Here is an 18,151-nt window from a genome sequence, read left to right as displayed (position 1 = left end):
AGTAGAGTCTCACTTTTCTCGTTGCCCTTCTTCTCCTCCTCTCTCTCCTGAGTCTTCCCCATCTCTCCACTGGTTCAGAGCTTCCCCAGCTTGGATTTGACATGCAGGGTTCTCCTCTCATCGACTCGTGAAGTCATCCTTTGTGGCTTCATCTGTCCAGTTGTCAAGGTTGGTGAGCAGTATCAGACTGATTTGGAGCAGCTGATGTGGTACATTTTGCAGACACAGACGCAATCGGAACTTATCCCATCTGGTCCGCCACAGTCTTCAGGACCCTTGGCTTCCATCTTTCTGATTTCCTCTTTTGGATCCAGGGTCTTCAGAGCAGATCAGATTCTGCAGCCTAGCAGTCTTTGGATCCATCCTTTTTATTGGTAGCTTCAATTGTGACTTGTTCAGGGCTTGTTGGCACCTTGGAGTTGTGGTGTAGAGGCTGGAATTTTTGGGTCAGGATCAGCAGTTCCTGCCACAGGATCCGTCACTCTGTCTCAGAGCTTCAGCTTTAGATAGCTTGGCTCTGATCTCAATGTCAGGTCTAGGCACTGCCCCTTTGGCTTCAGGGTTGTCTTTGGTATCGTGTGGTTCCAGAACACTCTAATCCAAGAGGCCTACTTCAGCCTTGGCCTTTGACATTGTGGAGAGGTTGTTCTCAGCTAGAGAAGGGTCAGATGACTCCAATTGGCACCCCATCCCAATTTTCATCTGTTCCTTTTACCAGTCATGAGGTTGTTCCCAGACACCCTGTGACAACTAGCCTCTTGGCTACCCCCTTTGAGGGGCTGCCCCACTCTTCTCCCTCTTCTGCAGCTTTGTCAGAGCAGGAGATTTCAGGGAAGAGAAAGTGCATGAGGAAGCACTTGGATCCTCCAGAGGCATACCTTACTGAAGATACTGATCTCGAGGAAAGAGAAAGTCCCTGTGTGATGATGGCTGTTTTAGCGACTTACTGGAGCTGCTTTGCCAGTGTGGGGCTGGACCACCAAATCTCCCTATCCGGAAAAGTCACTTTTTCTGGAGGCCTTTGGCATAGGCCCCATATTATATATTTATACATTTATATGTGTAATTATTTATTGTATATTTAAATAGTTCTTTAGAAGACTTGATTAATGTATATAGGGTAACACTTAATGAAAGCACAAGGCACTTTAAAAAGGAAGGCATTAATGTGCATGGAATGTGTAACGTGATTTGTCTGTTTGAATTTTAAAGCAAGGATTTTATTGGATTTTGAAGCAAGGATTTTATTGGATTTTGAATCAATTTATTAGTTGTGTAAACTATTTAAGTTGGCGTGAATTTATGTAATTTGTCTGATGAAGTCCTTTGTTTAGGACGAAAACGCATGGGTTATATGTGGTGAATAAAAGCGTTTATTGAACAACTGGGTTATCTGTGAACTATCTGGTTTGCAACGTAGTGGAAGGACTTGAGTTCGTGGTCTTTGGCATTTTTGTTTGGCTTCTTGGTTTCGAGAATTGCCTACTTTTTTTGGTTTATTTGTTTGGACGAAGATTTGATTGTTGAACTCGCTCCTCCACAGCACTTTGAACGCAATAGCATGAGTGCTGACAACCAGGAAGACGCTGGGCAGACCAGGAGACTGATTGGGCAGCTCACGAAGCTTATAGATTTACTTACGCCCCTTTGCGTAAATCTCACATCCGAAAGGAAGTGTGCAACTGAGGCAAGTGACGGAGTGGAAGAAATAGAAATACCTGAAGGAAAGAGAAAAAGGGAGCTCATTGGTGACCGTTTTGGAGCCGGCGACCTTGACGACACTGGTAGGACTGAATTCAACCCGTTGGAAACACTAGAATTTTTGAAGAAGGAACTAATGGTTCGGAAGCAAGAAGAGACATTTTTCAGGATCTTGGGGCTAGACCCAGAACGAATGCATCTGTGGCTTCACAGAAAGGTACTGTTATTAACAACAATGAAGTTAGCATAACTACTGAAGAATGGCTTAAAAAAGACTTTATTTTTAACAATGGTAACCATAACATCAAGAGACATGATTATGGCCATGGTGATGGCAGTACATATTTAGTTAAAATAGATAAACTGTATAATAGTATGATGAAATTTCGGACATACAGTGTGGAAAATGCCTATTTAAAAGAGTGTCTGAGAAGGGAAATAGTCCCCAAAGGGTTGAGGGTCTATAAATACCCCAACAATGTAACTATTGGCTCACATTTCCATGAAAGTTTACTAAAAGTATTTAATAATTGTGGTTTGGAAATTATGAAAGTTATAACAGAGGAAAATGAAAGTAAACAAAGTGAATTGGGGAAGGAAATTGATGAACTTGATAAGAGTATTAAAGCTGATTTAATTTTCAGCATTAGGGAAGAAAGAGACAAGTACTTTAATATTAGGAGGGACATTGATGTGATATGTGAGAACATTATACAATGTAAAATAGGGAAGTTAAATAGGGACATTAATGAATATGAAAGTAATATTTGTTACCCTTAACCTTTACATCAAGGATACAATTCAAGTGTTTTTAAAAAGAAATGGAATAACAATTATTTTAAAAATAACAATAAAGATTGGTATGTTAATAGGAAGGACTTTGAAAGGGAAAATGAATTGTACAATCAAGAGTTTCCACCATTGGAACGTATGGGGCCCAATGAGTTTGGGACCCAAATAGGTGGGGAAAATTTTCAAAACTGGGGGGGGGGGGAGAAGAGGGAGATATTATTAATTAATACCCTCTTGCCTGATAGCAATAATGTTGCTGACATTTTTAACAACATCACAATAAGGAAAGATGACATTAAGCATACCTATAATGATTTTAGTATTTATAATTTTAGTGACATAAATCTAACTATCCCACACTTTTCCCTTTTAAGTAAAGGGTTGAAATACATACCAGTGATTAAAGGGGATTACACACGAACTATTTTTGACATCAAGTTGTTTATAAGGAAAATTAATTTAGAAATTTTGGCCTCAAGGGCAGGGTTGGAAAAAGTAAAAGGGAAAGAACTGGCGTTAGTTAGAAAATCTACCTACAATCCCCCTTTATTATCCCAACTCAAGAATTTTGAAAATGTCTTAATAGATGGAGTTAGGAAAAAGTGTGATAAGGTCTGGTGTAACTACAATCTAAGTAAGGAAGAAAAAGTTGTGTTGAATGAATTAAGTAGAAATCCACTTATCAGGGTTATAAAACCAGACAAGGGTGGGGGGATAGTCATCATGGACAAGATGATGTATGATGGTAAGATGAACACCATCTTGAGGAATGAGAAAATATATACCGCGGCCTCCCTGAATGAGATTAATATTGCTTACAAACAAATTGACAACTTGTTACAGGACTTAATAGTTGAGGAAGTTATTGATATCAAAACATTTACGTATTTGGAAGTGAATAAACCGAGAACAGCTACCATATTCGGGATACCTAAAATACATAAAAATATGTGTGACCCCCCCCCCCTTAGAACCATAGTCTCTGCCGAGGGATCTAAGACTGTACTCTTAGCCAAATTTGTAGACTACAAAACCAAACACATATGGGTGAACAATCAGAGTATCCTTAAAGACTCCTGGGATTTTTTGAGTAAATTGAAACCCGAGATGTATAAAGAAGATTTGCTTTTTGTCACTATTGACATTATTGATTTATTCAGTTGCATCCCTCATTCAGAAGGGATGGAAATGTTTGAGGAGAGTGTTTTCGAAGATAAAACTCTCAGTCATAAGGACAAAATAGCTAGTGTTGCACTTATGGATTTAGTGTTAAAATATAATTTTGTAATTTTTGAAGGAGAATTTTATCAGCAAAAATCAGGGGTTTCTATGGGAGCGGCATGCACCCCCACTTATGCCAATATTGTATTGTCAAAATGGGAGGAAAATGATATACTCAATTCAGATTACAAGAAATATTGGCTAATTTACCATAGGTTTTTGGATGATATTGTGATTTTTTGGGTAGGGGGACATATGAGATTTTTGGAATTCATGGAATACATCACTGAAACCACAAGTTTTTTAAAATTTACATACTCTATCAGTAGTGAAGCACTTAAATACTTGGATATTGAAGTATATAAAAGGAATGGGAAGATGTTGAAGTATATAAAAGGAATGGGAAGTTTGAAACCAAAGTGTTTAGAAAGGAAACATATGTGAATTCCTTTCTACACTACAATAGTGCTCACCCCTTACATAGTAAAAGAAACATTGTCAAAGGGCAATATGTAAGGGGGTCAAGAATGACTAGTTTGGACTCTGATTTTGAACAAGAATGTAAAACATTGGAGAAAATGTTTTTAGAGCGTGGATACCCCGAAAATTTTGTGTTACATTAGGGAAGAAGTTGAAAGAGGCAGAAAAGACAGATTTAAACCCATCTTAGGTATGGAGAATTGATGTTGAGAGCACAAATTCCAACCCTGGGATGAATAGGAATAACAATAAGCATGAAATATATGCAAGAAGTTTAGTGGTGGAATACAACGCTTCCAATCAAAGGATGAAAGAATTTTTGAATATTGAATGGAATAGATTTTCTATCTTGACAGATATAGATGAAGTTATAAATATGCAACCTAAAATAGTGTACAAAAATTCTCAAAATTTAAAGAATATATTGGAAAGGAAAGTAAGCACTAAACAACAGGGTGATAGGAAAAAAAGTGGGAACATATAAGTGTGGTAGGTGTCAGCAGTGCCCATATATTATCAATAAAGGGGAAGTTTACATTGAGAGTAGAAAAAGATGGTTAAATAGTAATGATTATTATAACTGTGAAAGTAAAGGGGGTGATATATCTTTTCTTATGTCAGAAATGTCAATCTTTCTATGTGGGGAAGACTGAGAGACATTTGAAAAGAAGGATATATGAACACATATATGATATATCAAAAGGGAAATGCACAAATGCACTATTTAAACATTCCATTAATTGTACTGAATTTAAATATGTATTTTTTGTGTTAGATCAAATTAAACCTGACATAAGAGGAGGCTATGGGAAGAAATATTAGAAAGTAGAGAACTTTGGTGGCAGGTTAACCTCGATGCAAGCACAAAACCTGGAATGAATGAGTTCATAACTATTTCCCCACTTCTTAAAATAAGAGCTAACAACATTTAATCAAATTAAATTCAATGTAATTTTAACAAATGGACACTAGAGGGGGTAAATATATATACAAATTAGATAGAGAAGAAAGACACTTGAACAAATGAATATGTGAATACATTTGTTTTACTGCCCTTTAGAATAATAACAACACGACTTTTTTAACAAACATTTATTTTAACCAAGAGGTTTTTAAACAACTATTTATTTATATATGTAATTATTTATTGTATATTTAAATAGTTCATTAGAAGACTTGATTAATGTATATAGGGTAACACTTAATGAAAGCACAAGGCACTTTAAAAAGGAAGGCATTAATATGCATGGAATGTGTAACGTGATTTGTCTGTTTGAATTTTAAAGCAAGGATTTTATTGGATTTTGAATCAATTTATTAGTTGTGTAAACTATTTAAGTTGGCGTGAATTTATGTAATTTGTCTGATGAAGTCCTTTGTTTAGGACGAAAACGCATGGGTTATATGTGGTGAATAAAAGCGTTTATTGAACAACTGGGTTATCTGTGAACTATCTGGTTTGCAACGTAGTGGAAGGACTTGAGTTCGTGGTCTTTGGCATTTTTGTTTGGCTTCTTGGTTTGGAGAATTGCCTACTTTTTTTGGTTTATTTTATAGGCCCCATATGTGCATTGAATGGTTTCCTCTCCAGATGTCTTCATAGATCTGGTGTCCTGGGCAGTGTGGAATGATCCCAGTGCAATGGAATCAATTCCTAGGAAGCTGGACAAAACTATTGCCCCCCCAAACAGACCACACTGGAGCAAGGACCCAGCTGTTGATGCCATTGTGGTGGCAGCAGCCACCAAAAAGGAGATTTCTGAAGAGAGCTTCTTGATTCACCCCACCACCACCACAAGACGTTTTGGGTGCTGGAACGATTAGGGAAGTGATCCTGTGCCTCATCCACCTTTACTTTGAGGTCAATTAATTACTTATCACACTTGACAAGGCTTCAGTGATTCTGGGCTTTTTCTGGCAGGCCCTTTCAGAGATCCTAAAGGGTAGCCAGACCACTCATCTCTGGAGGCAGTCTGTGATCGTCTAGTTCTCTTCCCTAAAGCTTTGGAAGCCATCATCTCAGACATTTGGGTGTTGAAAGTAATATCCAGAGGTTGTTATCCCCTTTATAGAAGTTTCAAAAGGTTTCCCAAATTGTCTCCCAGATGTTCCACCCCATCAGGGACACTTCACAGTGGCAGAGATCAAAAAGCTGTTCGCAAATCGAGTCATCTAAGAGGGTCCTGCCAGACCAGATAGGATTTGTGGTCAATTCCATATTCTTTTAATACCAGAGAAAACAATGACCCTCAAACATGTCTTGGACCTGAACAATTTGAACCAGTTCGTCAAAAATACCAAGTTCTGGATGGTCATGGTGCAGTCCATATTGCCTTTTCTGAGTACGGACGATTGGATGTACTCTATAAACCTGAAGGATGCCTGCCATCACATCAAGATAGCATGGCATTCTCAGAGGTTCCTTTGCTTCTGACTGGGAGACCATCAGTATCAGTTCAAGACCCTGCCATTTGGTCTCACCACAGCCCCCCAGATGTTTACCAAGTGCACGACAGTGGTCACAGCCTGGCTTCGACTACAGAGATTAAGGTCTTCATGTATCTGGTCAATTTGGATCCTCAGTGCCCCCAGCCAGGGATTCCTTGCTTCAAATATGTGATGACATCACAGTCAGCCTGTCAGCCTAGATTGTCATCTGGATATGAGCCATCATATTGCCAGGCTTCAGTGGTCTAGGTTATTCAGTCTTTGAGCTCAGGCTCTGTCAGTGCTTGAAATTCCCAAACCTCCAGCTCACACACTTCTAAGGCTTCTGGGTCATATGGCAGCATTGCTAGCACTTGTCCCTCTAGCCAGATATCAGGTGAGGGCCCTGCAATGGACAGTGGTTGTTCAGTGGTCCCTTTTAACACATCTGTTGGATTTCCCAGTGCAGTTGACAAGAGCATGTCACAAGCAGATTCAGTGGTGGTTAGTCTCCATTAGTAACACAAGGGTGACTGTTTGTAATTCCTTTTCCTTTGGCCACAGTCAATGTGGACACCTTCGTGCTGGAATGGGGGGAGCCTTTTTAAGGGAGGACTGTTCAAGGGTCTTGGTCTTCTGCAGAGGCTCGCATTCAAATCAGTGGTCTGGAGATGAGAGTGGTCCTGCTAGCATTGCAGGCTTTTCAGGACATCCTCCCCAGAGGAGTGATTGCTGTGCAGACAGACATGCTGATAATCTGGCATCTCAAAAGATAGGGGTGAATGCATTCTTACCCTCTTTATTGGGAGGCCATGAAGATTTGACAGTGGGCAGTCTCCTGTCAGTGGTTTCTGGTGGCAACACATTTCCAGGGGAAGTCCAACATTCTGGCCGACAGCCTCAGTAGGCACATTCTATTGCTCCATGAGTGGTCAATAAATCTGACAATATCAGCTTGTATTTTTCAGTGCTGGGGGCACTTCATGTTGAGACCTGTTTGCGTCCCTCTCCAACACCAAGTATGGCAGATATTATGCCCTTGTTCCCCCTCCGGGACAAGCACCTAGGGATGCTCTGATGTTTGCTTAGCCCCTGGGTCTCATTTGCACTTTTCCCCCAGTTCCCTGATAGTGAAGTTTCTTCAGAAACCAGTTTGTTGCAGAGGCACACAGTGATCCTTATCTCCTCCCTTTGGCCTCGCCATGTGTGGTTTCCCTTCTTTCTGCTTCTTCTGAAACACCCTCTTGGGTATTGGATCCCATTCTGTATCTCATCCAGCCTGATTGGATAACCCCAGTCTCCAGTCCTTCAAGTTCACCTCATGGTTCCTCCAATTCTGTTGATGGCCAGGAATCCCAAGTTTTCACAGGCTGTAGTTCATATATTGTCCTCTCTTCTCAGAAAGATTCCACTGGAAAAGTGTATAGCAGTAAATGGAAGTGATTTGTTTTGCAGGCAGAGGCTCTGGGACAGGAGTCCTTTTTGGCCCCCTTGGAATCAGTTTTGGATTTCCTAGGCTGTAGCTTCTCTACTATCAATGTACAATTAGCGGCCGTTTTGAACTTTTATATCGGTAGAGATGGTATGCCTTGGCTTTTTATTCTTCAGGTTCCCTTTTGAATCTTCAGCCTCCTTGGTTTTCCCTCTGCAGAAAAGGTTTCAGAAGTACAAGCACTTGAGTCTTCCCCTTGTTACTTAATTTTCTAGAAGGATAGGGTTTCTCTTCATACAGACCCTTCCTTTTTACCCAAGGCAGTTTTTGAGAATAACCCTCAACAGCTCCCTTCATCTTCCTGTGGTTTATACTCAATTTCTCTAACAAAGCAAATACCTTTTGCATTGTTAATAGCTGACAAATATTTGTACCTTTGTTTTTATTGCCTAGTAGGTGTATATAATTGTTACTCCATGTACAAAATGATTTGCAGGTCATAGCTCCATATTATTATATGCTGCTCATTTTTGTCTTTTTTCTTATTGTTTCTCTACTAGCTGGTATAAGATACTTTTTCTCCACTCTCTTAACTCCTGGAAGTGCTCGTTCTGGACTCCTAAGAACTGCTATATCCACCTGCCAAATCCTGCTTTGGGTTCCCCCCTGGGTTATCTAAACCACCCTGGACAAATCCACAGTAATCATTAGTGTATGTTACAGTGTTTGTTTTTGTTTTTATCAAGAGTATTACTTATGTAATTACTTATCCTCTACTCTTGTAACTTTAACTAGACTACTGCCAGTCACTGCCAGCAGCAAACCCCCCCATCCCCCCAGTTTTATTTACTACTCTATCCCTTAGACTGCCTCTTCTCTTTCTTTTTCCTTGTTGTTTTTCTTTCCTTCCTGAGCCCTGACTACAGTCTTCAGTCCCTTAGTCTTATCAACCTGTCTCTTGGCCACACCTTCACCACCTCTACCTTTTCTAGGCTTCCCTTGAGCCTATCCCCATACTGCTTTTCTTTTCAGCCTCACTTATCTTTGTATTTTATTTTTTTTCTTCCCCTTTCCTCCACTTTTACCCTTAGCTACCCTCCTTTAGCCATCCTCCTGCCCTTAAATTGCACCTTACTGATTGTTTTCTCTCCCACTTGCTCTCGCCTGATTTTGTGTCTGCCCCGCTCCGCTTCTCTCCCTACCCCCACATCCCACCCACCCCTAGGGGTCCTTACCTTATAGCTCTCTAGACACTCCCCCCACTTCCCCTGCCCTATCTCCATCCTTCTTATCAGTTGACCCCTCCCCTTACCTATTATCTCTCTTTCTTTTCTCCTCCTCCTCTTGCTACTCCCATCTCTATCATCCACCTCCAAACTACCTTCTAGTTTCCTTGTACACCTATTTATTTCACCTCGTTCTTTTATTCTCTCCTATTCTTCACCCCTTACCTGGCCTAGCCACCCCTTGCACCTGCTAATTTCTTCCAGCATCTACCTATTAACAACCTCTATCCAGTTCTTGGTTTTTACTTTTTCTTTCTCATAAAACCCTACACCACTAGTTATCATATAACCACTAGCTCTTGTACAAACCAATTCTTACAAACTATATTATCCTAACACTTATGCCTCCTACACTTAAACCCTTTCTCTCATACATCCTTCTCTTTACAATTATTCTAGCCTCTCTTTCTATATCCTACTATATCACCTTCTTTGAAAACAGCTCTTTAAAGGAACAAAATCATAATCTCCAGCAAACACTACCATCCTCTTTTCTCACTACCCTTAATCACAGTAACATAACCTGTTCCACTAATTATCTTCTACCAAAATACCACAGAACAACACACATGTCATTCTACCTTAACAAAAAATATTCTAATAACTTACTTAAATTCCTTAAATTCCTATTCTATTACAATCATTACCTCCTCCTAGATGGAGATATACATCCAAACCCTGGTCCCTCCACTAAGACTAATCCAAACACAAATAGACATCCTCTATCTATACCTCCACCTTGTATTAAAACATCTAACTCTCTTCTAATAGCTCACCTTAATATTAGAAGCATTAATAACAAAGTTCATCATGTCCATGCACTATTAAACTTGCATTCATTTGACATTTTATGTCTTACAGAAACATGGTTAAAACCCTCTACTCAAGACCAGGAAATAACCCCTCCTGGCTACAACATTCTCAGATATGACCGCAAAACTAGGAAAGGTGGTGGTATAGCCATCTTCTACAAATCTAATCTCCAACTTACCCTCCATAATGAACTTTCACTATTAGATCCTAAAGCTGAATCATTATCTACCAAACTCCAGATCAACAATAACAAATCAATCTATCTAATTTGTATGTATCTTCCCCCTGGTAATAATACTCAGACTCTAGAAAACTTACTTAGTTCAACTTCCAACCAACAACCCCAAGAAACCATAATACTTGGTGACTTTAACATTGACTGGATAACCTGTTCAAACCAAAACCCAACTAACCATATTAATCTCTATGTGTTCTCGCAATTAATAACAACTCCTACTAGAATCCATAAACAAAATAGAAAAGAAACAACTCTTGACTGGATCTTCACTAATAACCACCCCAGCATTTACACCCCAGGAACCCTTCCTGATTGTATCAGTGACCATATGCTTACATATGTCATAAGACAAAAAGTGAATATTCCACATACTCATAAACTAAGAACATCCCGCTCAAAAAAGTTCTTTAACCCTGATAACTTCCTTACAGAATTGCAAGCATGTGACTGGTCACCACTAACTCACCTTGAACTTAATAAAGCAGTGACCTACTTTAATACAAACTTTCTTCAAATCCTTGATCATCATGCCCCTTTTCACACTACTAGAATGAGAACCAAATCTGCTCCATGGCTATCTAAGCAAACAAAAGAAAGAATGTTCCTTAGAAATAAAATCTGGGCCAAATGGAGAGCTAGTAGATGTCCATCTGATCATCTCCTCTTCAAACAATTAAGAAATGCCACCAAAAAAGATACTGTTAGAGATAAAAAGGAATATTATCTTCACCTTCAACAAAGTAGTCAAAACACCCCTCAAAAATTCTGGGCAAGCATTAATAAACTTCTTAAACCAGGACATTCACCTACTCCTACCCCTAAAGGCTTTCACCCCAACAATGCTATACAGATCCCTGATGCCTTTAATAAGTATTTTACAGAAGCCATTCAATCCCTAGCTAACTCATTACCTATACCGTCTACAACCTTACCAAATACCTCTCTACCCTCATCTAGGGACTTTCAAATTCAACCCGTTGCCACATCTCTTATTTATAAGCTTCTTAAGAAACTCAAACCATGCACCCCATCTGCTGACCAACTCCCATCTGAATACCTACAAATAGCTGCTAAAGCTATCAAATATCCCGTATCTATACTGATAAATAGGACTATCACTGAAGGAACAATCCCCACCTTATGGAAAATATCTTATATAATTCCCCTACATAAAGGAGGCTCATCAACTGAACTTTCAAATTTTCGCCCTATTGCCTTACTTTCCCCATTAGCCAAGATTATGGAAAGATGTGTTCACAAACAAATGCTTAGCTACCTTCTACAAAACAAACTTCTAGCTAACTGTCAACATGGTTTTAGACCATTCCACAGTACTACAACTGCCCTCCTTTCCTTCTCTGACTCCATAAACAAAAATAGGAACAATAATTGTTTCTCCTCAGCACTTTTCATAGATCTTTCTAAAGCCTTTGATATGGTTAACCACAATATACTTCTTGACAAACTAAACCTTTATTCTCTTAGCCCACACTCTCTACAGTGGTTTAGGAGCTATCTCCACAACAGGCAACAAGCAGTCCTTTGGGAGAACAACCTATCTTCCTTACTCTCAGTAAATATTGGTGTTCCACAAGGATCAATCCTAGGTCCCCTTCTTTTTTCCTTATTTATTAATGACCTACATCTGAATATACCACAAGCCACCTGCATTCAATATGCTGATGACTCAACGCTAATCTGCACTGCAAAAAATATTCCCTCCCTCCAGTCCCTCACCCAAACAGTCCTCCAATATGTTGAAAATTGGTTTTTGCAACACTGCCTCCTCCTTAACCTCAAAAAAACTAAACTTCTTCTCTTTACTCCTACTCAAAAATCTCCCACTCCTCTCTTTACTATCTACTCAAATAATGCAACCTGTATAAACCCTGACAAGACCACTCGACTGCTAGGCGTAACTATTGATAACCATCTCAATTATGATGAACACATTAACACCACTATTAAAAATGTCAACAAAAAAATTGGGACACTCTACAGAATTAAACCCTTTCTTACCCCAGAAACTAGAAAAAACATTGCACAGACACACCTGATCTCCACCCTCTTTTATGCCTCACCTATCTATACTAACTTGTCCAAAAATAACATTACCAAACTCTCTATCTGCTACAATAGCATAGCCAGATTCATTACTGCTACTCCCCTAAGAACTCACCATTGTCTTAACCTCAAACATCTAGATTGGTTAGAGCTAAATAACCACTTATTCCATCAACAACTACTTATCATTCATAAGACCCTTTACTACCCTGAGGTAACCCTTAGCCTTACAAAACTGATTATACCATATAAAAACCTAGCCACACTCCGTTCTGCTAATAAACTACTAGTATCTCTACCTAAATCATATAATAAAGCTGGGGATTCATTACTTGCAAACTCAATAGGTAAAATCTGGAATCAACTCCCTCAAGAAATAACTAATCAAAACTCTACCTCTCTTTTCAAAAAAACACATTAAAGAACATCTCAAAACAAAATGGATATGTCCGTGTGCAAATCCCGACTGAAACCATGTCCTCACTCACCTAGTTCTACCCCCCTATCCCCCTTACTTAGCTCCTCACTAAACTTTCAGGAGTTTGAGAGTCATTATCTAAGAACTAGGCTTTTACCAGTCTGTGTAACTTCTTTCTGTGTTACTGTTTTATAAGTCTAATATAGTAGTATGTAGTATAAGTTTATCTCCTATTTTTAGTATTTGTTTTGTGTTGAAACTTATTTTTCTTCCTACCTTGTATTTTTACTCATATTATGCCTTACGTGATAAATCTTTGTTTATTGCCTGTACTGGAGCTTTTCTCCCCGGGCCTCTACTGAAAACGGATATTATGTCCAGTTAGACTAGCCCAGTCAACAAATGTAAAATAAATAATAATAAATTGTTTGTGCATAGGAAAGTAAGATTTTATCTTGACCCTACCAAGTCATTCAGTAAATCTAGCTAGTTGGTTGTCTTCTTTTTGAAAACCTACACTGGGCTCACCTGGGTATAAAGTGACTTTTATCTAAGTGGCTGTCAGATTGTATTTTGTTAGCATAATTTCTGAAAAGCAAGACTCTTCTACAAAAGCCTAAAGGTCATTCAGTTAGGACCTGTAGCAACTTCTACAGCTTTTCTTTCTCTCTTACCTACAGATGATCTTTGCACCACTTTTACTTGGGGTTGGGCCATCATACATTTGTGTAACATTTTAAGCTGCTCATTCAGTCTAGGTCCAGGGCTTCTTTTGGTTCTACTGTTTCATGGAATATCATTCCTTAGTTTCTTCTAAGAAATTGTTGTGGCTGGAGAGAACTCTGTCCCATAGGCTTAATCCAGAAGGAGAGGTAACATCGGATACAAAAGTTTTGCACCATAAAGATATATTCATGTTGTCTGTCTCTGTCTGGTTCAAACTTCTCGTCCTCCTGCTCCCTGACCTTGTTAATTTGGTGAGTCTTTTGTCTGTGATGACTGGATAGTGGGGGGGGGGGGTTCATTATGTTCACCTGGAGGCTTTAATTTCTCCTGGGTGTTTCCCTTGTATCTGTGGAGGAAGTGGGCACTAATTGGATATGTTGTATCATTATATTTTGACTTGTGGGGCAAACTCATTTTGGGGAGTTGATGGAGGTGCAGTGATTTATGGGTAAGGGATACAGAGCGGAGTCTGGGGTAAAGGCTTTAGAATTGGCCATTGTTGGATCCAAAGTCCCACAGGTTGAACCAGATGGAGACAGATGACAGGGCTCTATCATTATGGCGAGTACAAAACTTTCATTTGTTTTTGGCATAACTCTTTTATTGTGTGTTCTGTTTGCATTCATTCTGTTAAATTGTTTAAAGTAACTGTTGTTTTTATCTGCTTTTTGAAACCTTTGTACATGTATTATACTTGGAATTACTCAAATGCCCTCTCTTGGAAAGGGACAACTTATGCCCAGACAGACAGTCGTGATAAACAAATGCTAACAAACAGAAAGATAAAAATTGTTCTGTTTGAGATGTATCTTTATGTTCATCATGTTGATCATTGCTGCAGTATGTTAGCTATATACGGTTATATCCTGCTAAGGATATAATGGCTAGCTAGCTAACAAACCTTCAGGGTACTTTCTACTCACACAAACTGTCAGGCAGCTCGAGCTGAGCTGACTTGAAAACAAGTTTGGGCACCAAGCCCTTTAAAGCTTTACTGGCACTGAATAGTACGCTCCTCTAAGGCTTTCAAGGATCAGCAGTCAGCTTGGTGATGTTGTTTTACTTTGCAACCTAAGTTCCCTTGGAGGAAAATACTTCCATTTTCTAAATATTGTTTGTGTTTTCTCATTTTGAGAGGCCACGGTGGTGCAGTGGTTAGCGTTGCTGCCTCACAGGAAGAGGTTCTCTGGTTCGATCCTTGGCTGGGGTGCCTTCTGTGCAGAGTCTGCATATCCTCCCTGTGGTCCCGTGGGTTTCCTCCCACATCCCAGAGACATGCTGTAGATGGATTGAACATTCTAAATTGGCCCTAGGTGTGAGTGCGTGTGTGCCTTCTGTGGAAGGTCGGGCGCCAGGCTGGCAACTCGACACCGTAAAACTCCACTGCCAATCATGAGCGGACAGGTGATTCGCTGTGGCGACCCCTAACCGGGAAAAAGCTGAAAGAAGAAGAAGTTTGTATTTTATCATTTTCCTCTTTAAGAATATTATTTTAAAGCTAGGAGTTCTGTGTTTTAACACCTTGCACTGTACTTTAACAATGGGAGCACTCTTTTTTCCTGTCAGTTTAAAAGTTGCATAAAGTAACTGAAAAACATTTTTTCTGTGAATAAATTGTTTTATTTTATTTTTTGGGGGGTTGGCAAAGTGTTTTAAAGTGATCTGTAAAGACTTGTAGTTTTTTACCAGTGTTGGCAGCTTGCTGTCTGGCTGTTGAGGTCTCCTCTGTGGGCAAGGAAGAGCCACTGTGGTCAGTCTTGGGACAGTGAATAGGGAAGGCTTCTTTGTTGTGTCAGAATGCAGTGCCTGTCCTGGGGAAGCTGCTGCTGCCATTAGTAACACAGCTGGCCCAATTTTCCTGTCAAATAGAAACAAAAAACTAAGTGTGCCTACTCCTCAAATTTTCTTAGACAAGAGTCGTTTACTGGGAGTTTAATTCTGGATATTAATCCTCCTTGTAAAGTAGCTTCTGCTGAACGAAAGAGGAATAACACACTTCATTCAGAGAGTCAAGTTTCTGAATCCTCACAAGAAGATGAAGGGAGAGATGAAGGGTTTTCTCCTCAGTCTGTTTCTGTTTTCTTTCTTGAACCTAAAAGTGAGGGAGAGAGGGTACTCCATACCTTGGATATCCACAGGCAACTCGGGTAACTTTCTGACAAGACTAAGTGTTTCAGATCTTTGGATGACTTGTTCATTTCTTGTGAAGGTAAGAAGGAACAACCTGTGTTGAAACAGGCTATTTTCAAATGGTTGACTAATGTTACTATGTTTTCTTGCACTCACCGTAACAAAACCATTCCAAGCAGGGTTAAGGCCCACTGTACTAGGGCCTTTGCTTCATCTATGGCTTTTTGGAAAGGTTTGGATTCGAGAAGTATTCTAGAAGCTGCTTCTTGGTCCTCTCTGCATACTTTACAAAGCACTATAAGCTTGATTCTTTATCGAGGTCTAGGTCAGGGTTTATTAGGACCATTCTCCAGATGCTCTAGGACTGTTCTCCTTCCACTTCCCAAATGTAGTAAACTAGGGTAAACATTCCATGTAAACAAGGCTACTGCAGCAGTGATTAATATGATGAGCACAGTACAGTTGTACAAATAAAGTTACCAGAGCAGTATATATTAGAATGATCACTGATGCAATAGCTGCTCCCTCCCTCCTTCCATTCCCCTTTGTTTACTTTTAATGCCTGGGTGTGGACTTTATTTTTTTGTTGTTCTTGGCATTGTACTTTCAGGCCTCTGCCTCCCTGTCTGTTAGGAAAGCTCTGAAGGGCTTGGAGCCCAAACTTGTCTTTTAGTCCTTGGAGCTCAAACTTGCCTTTTAGGCCAATCAGCTGAGCTGACTGATGGTTTATGTATGTGGAAAGTGCCCTGAAGCTTTGGAAGCTGGTCAGCTGTTGTGTCCTTGGTAAAATATAACCTATATAGCTAAAGCTACTGCAGCAGTGATCATTCAAGCATCTACTGTTAAGTTTACTTGCACAGTTGTACTTTTTTTCCAGCATGGAGCTTACTTCATCTGTGGTCTTGTTGGGTCTTGAAACAGAAAACACGTTTTAATGCATAGATCTTCTGTTAGATAGTGGGAAACCTACATTTTGTCAGCCTATGAGTTGAATCTGAAGATAAGAGCAAAAAAAATTTAATTGTAACCCTCCTGGCTTTTTTGAGGTAACGTTTTATCAAGAAAACCTCAAGTACTGCAGAAAAAGTGGGTATATTTTAAATTGTTGAGCCTCATCTTACTACATCCATCATAGTATGGACTACTACACTGCCACCCCATATAGTGCTGTGGAATGGGGGGTTAAGTTATCTTAGATAATAACCTAACACAAGACCCTGTTGGAGAATGAACTGTGTTCTTCATAGTTCACTGACTCTTTGGGTTTCCTGCGTGAATGAACCTGAGTCTGACCAGAGTATTGGAGATCTCGCTTCCCCTAAGTCCTGGTGGATGCCTCCCCTTCTGACATTAGGGTGTCAGTGGTATAAAGGGTAGATGGCTGGTAACATCTTCAGTATTTTCTTGCTGCAGAAGTCAGATGAACAACTCGTTTACCTGTGTGTCGTCAGTCTGGTCAGCCTGTAGCCACAGTTCCAGATAAGTATCCCATTGGGGATTTTTTCCCCTCTCTCTTAGTGTAGGTATCATAGAAAGTTAGCAACTGCCTTAAGTGTGGGGAAACAAAATCTGCACACAGATTTCCATTTGTTTGTCTTTTCTGCCTGAAACCAGAGCACAACTTGCCCAGCTGTGCTCATTATGGCTACTTTTAATTCCAGAACCATAACACATAGGGACAGGTCTTTAAAGTGTGTGTTTTGCACCAAAGAACACATCATTAACTTGGGTAGAAGATTGCATCTGCTAGTCCCTCCTCTGAGCTCAACATGAAACACAGAGAGAAACGTACAAAGGAGAAAAGTGTTTGGGATGCTGACAGCATGGTTTCTGTGTTGAAAATCCTTTTAAGCTTGATACTGTTGATAGAGAGAAGGTTGCTTTACTGCCCCCACATCCAAAGACTACTGCAGCTTTGACTTCTTGCACACCCCCTCAGTTGACTTCCACACTTTTTGCTTCGACAGTGCCATCTAGAGTGGTAATTGAACTGTCATCAGTTGGGTCAGGAGCTGTTTGATAGACACTGTCATCGTGTGCACAAGTATTGACTACCAACAGTGAAGGTGGCATTCCTCCCATTATAGTACAAAAAATGATCAAAGGGGACTGCATTTAGATTGCATCTGCCTGCCTGTGTCCTTCCACTGTGATTTTCACAGCCAAAATTTCACAGCTCTCTTAAACTGAAGTGACAGGTGGTTGGTTTTTCCCCAGACTACACTGTGTGGGTCTCAGACCCATTATTATACTCGGGTCTCCGTGCAAAATTTTTTTTTTCAGACTGGCTTAGGACATTATTGGTTTAACGAAAACCAGGCAGACCCAGACCCTGGAATCTCCTCTGCTAAACTAAAAAGGAGATGTCTGTCCAAAGGGACTTGATTCCTTAGATACAGACACAAGAGCTGTCATATGTTGAC

The 18,151-nt window shown here is 39.8% G+C and overlaps 1 protein-coding gene across 1 annotated transcript in view; it reads left to right on the top strand.

The window, feature by feature from the left end:
- ZC3H12C (zinc finger CCCH-type containing 12C) overlaps positions 1 to 18,151 on the top strand; it is a 581,667-nt gene that overhangs the window by 190,532 nt on the left and 372,984 nt on the right. The window lies entirely within an intron of this gene.

Source organism: Protopterus annectens, chromosome 5.part0 (assembly GCF_019279795.1).
Source record: "Protopterus annectens isolate FY-2018-M chromosome 5.part0, PAN1.0, whole genome shotgun sequence".
NCBI lineage: Eukaryota > Metazoa > Chordata > Ceratodontiformes > Protopteridae > Protopterus > Protopterus annectens.
This window is presented reverse-complemented; position numbering and strand designations above follow the sequence as displayed.